The sequence below is a fragment of the Zalophus californianus genome, chromosome 4 (assembly GCF_009762305.2).
Source record: "Zalophus californianus isolate mZalCal1 chromosome 4, mZalCal1.pri.v2, whole genome shotgun sequence".
NCBI classification, from domain to species: domain Eukaryota; kingdom Metazoa; phylum Chordata; class Mammalia; order Carnivora; family Otariidae; genus Zalophus; species Zalophus californianus.
Window position 1 is genome coordinate 102,781,853 of NC_045598.1, and position 3,357 is coordinate 102,785,209.

General features: G+C 38.7%; 1 pseudogene; it reads right to left on the bottom strand.

The window, feature by feature from the left end:
- Positions 1-705: 705 nt before the first annotated feature.
- Positions 706-1,625, bottom strand: LOC113936887 (annotated as a pseudogene).
- Positions 1,626-3,357: the final 1,732 nt, after the last annotated feature.

Consider the following 3,357-nt stretch of genomic DNA (forward strand, 5'->3'; position numbering starts at 1 on the left):
AACCCCGTGTCAAGCTCTCTGCTCGGGGGAGAGTCTGCTTCTCCCTCTCCCTCTGGTCTTCCCCCATCTCGTGCTCTCTCTCTCTCTCTCACTCTGTCTCTCAAAAATCAACATTTTTTAAAAAAATAATATTTCTTTAGTTTTTTTTTAATGTACTAAGATTTAATCATTCATAAAAGCTGTAATTTAATCTGACAGTAAAACACAAGAAGTAATATTAGAGTTGGTTTTGTATATTATATATTTTAGCTTTGAAAACCACAGAAATCAGTTATCTCAATTTTTTTCCTATAAAAGACCCATTTTTCAAAGCATTATGCACAATTTTAAGTAGACTATAAAGACAGAATGATATTTCATAATTTTTAAAATATACAATGAAGCCAATGACAAAAAGTTGTCTGCTACAATGAGTTTGAGGGGAAATTTCATAATCTATAGAATTATAGATGTAAGTATAATGGTTCAACTTTTTAGTGTTTGACAGGGAGAAATCATGACAAAAAGGCCAATATGCGAGGTGCCTAGGTAACTTGGTTGGGCGTCTTGATTCTTGGTTTTGGCTCAGGTCATAATCTTGAGGTGATGAGATCAAGCCCTGCGAAGGGCTCCGCGCTCAGCATGGAGTTGGCTGGGGATTCTCTCTTTCCCTCTCCCTCGGCCCCTCCCCCCCCTCAGCAGGCTCTCTCTCTCTAAAAGAAATAAATAAATCTTTAGGAAAAAAGGTCAGTATGGAATCATTTGATTATACTAGCACTATCCGGCATTTAAAATGCATCCGTGTCTTTTGTATGATCATATTAGAGTTAAGTATATTTATTTTCACATCTGTTATAACTGCTATTTCAAAAGGGAGAAATACTATTGGTCTTATATTCAAGAGCTATACATAGAGCATTTGTTTTTTTTTCTCCAGAGAATTTGTGGAAACCAATAGAAGATTTCAGTTATTCACAAAATGTATAAAACAGGAGAAGCCTCTTCAGATTTAATTTTTGAAGTCTGGAATGCTGGCGCTTCCCAGTTACGCACCAGTTCATTCCTGTAATCTGGCCCAGGATTACTGCTTACTGCGGGTCTAAAGCAGCAGACTCGACTTCTTTTTAGGCTTCTTCTTTTTCACTGGTGTTTTCCTATTTATCTCTTTTGACCAGGTCATAAAATATCTCATTAATGTTGATCTTTGACTTTGCAGAAGATTCTCAAAAGGCACAGTCACGCCATTGTCATGCTAAATTCTGACCTGTTCTTTGCCAGCTATTCCCTCATCTTCCAGGTCGCGTTTATTGCCAGCCAAAATCACTGAAACATCTTCTGTGCCCTTTACCCATCAAATGGTCCTCTAAGTCATTAAACGTGGGCTGAGCTGTAGTAGAATATGCTTGTGCAAATCCTTGGCCAGTCTTCATATACAAATCCCCCATCACTGTAAATTTCTCTGTCCTGCTGGGTCCAGGATTTCGAGCATTCACTTTTGGCAATCTACTTCAACTTGCCTTCTGTAGGAATCTTCTATCGTTGGGTCATATTTTTCAACAAAAATTCCAGGAACAAACTGAACTGTCAGAGCAGACCTCCCATGCGTCCTATAAACCAAGGGCCACTAGCTTGTACTCATGCATCATGCGGTCTGTTTAAATACTGACGGTCTGCTCAGTGCTACTGAAGGTGCAGTGAGACGCACACTGTTATATCCGGGATAACCACCCTCTGATCCAGTTATCCCACTTCTGGGACTCTATCCTCCCCGCCCCCCACAGCCGTGGCTCCTGCTCTGGTTCTGCACGGTGGTGGCAGCAGCGGCCGCACCCCCAGAACACACTCACCCACCTATTTAACTGTTACTTAAATTTCCTCTTATGTTCCAGTTCCTATCCAGGATACATCACATTAGGTCATTTATTTTGTTGCTCAGATTGTTTTGCCCTTGGCCATTGCGACCACTTTCGGTTGGCTTCTGTATCCCTTTGAAATACCCCTGTCACTTTGCTTTTTGAGCGCTTTCTTAGTTTCTGGCACAACAAGAATGTGTGTGTGTGTGTGTGTAATATAATGGGAAATGATATATAATGGGAAAGTGATACAACCTTTCAACATAATTAGAAAAGCAAGGTATGTTAAATTAATGAAGATTAGTACACAATCATCAGCAACTAGGGCTTTGTATCTTGAGTTGTTTTTAGTTCAGTTTCCTGTTCATTTCTCACTTTTGGCTTGGTTTAGAAGTTAACCAATGATTTTTTTCTTTTTTCGGTAACCTTGCATAGTGTAAGTAAAATGAGAGAGTCAATGAATTTAGAATGACATACTTTTTACTTAAAAGAGGACACTGGGATACTTACTGATACTGTATTATCAAAGGATTGTTCACTCAATAAGCTTACCCGTTAAAAGAGGCAAATTTATATGTTAAAAGAAGAAAATGAAAAAGAAGCAAGCAACGTTCATTTACTTTTGAACTAGAATAATCTGCAGATTTTAAGATACTGGGTCTATTTTTATAGATGATAAATCATCAGTATCACAAGTTTTAGGGAAGGAAAAAGACCTAAGAAGTAATACCATTTCTCAGTTCTCTAATTCTCCAAAGGAATTTCCACAGGTAAATTAGGCCAAATGGCATGGAACTGTGTACAGAGTTCAATGATGAGGAGGACGTTGTAGCTCTCACATTTCTGGTTCTCCTATGTGTATTCACCCTGGGAAAGATAATACTTTCTAATGTTGTTCCTTGTTCACATTTATCCTTTTGTTAAATAATAGGCAGCAATGCAAAATGTATTGCAGAACAGTTTATTTATGAATATAAGACGGGCTGGTACATGCAGTATCATTCCTGATGAAATTCGGTGTGCCTAACAGTTAACACTTGCTTAACTTTGTGGGACAAAAACAGAACAAAGCTTCTGCAAATGAGAAAAAGGAATCAACGGCAGTCCTAGGCCATAAATGGAAGTCTCTGCTTTTCATTTCATTTGCTCTGTTTTTCAGAACTACATTGCATGACATTAAAAGAACTGTTATAAGCAGAACGTCCCTCTATTTAGTTAACATCAAACCTATTTATTTATTTATAATTTATTTTTTAGAGAGGGGAAGGGGGAATGAGAGAGGGAGAAGGAGAATCTTAAGCAGACTTCACACCCAGCATCTGAGCCTGCTGCAGGATCTCACAACCCTGAGATCATGACCGGACGCGGACGCTCAACCAGCTGAGCCACCCAGGCATCCCTCAATCCTGTTTGGTTTTTTTTTTTTTAAGATTGTATGTATGTATGTATGTATGTATGTATTTATTTATTTATTTGACAGAGAGAGAGACAGTGAGAGAGGGAACACAAGCAGGGGGAATGGGAG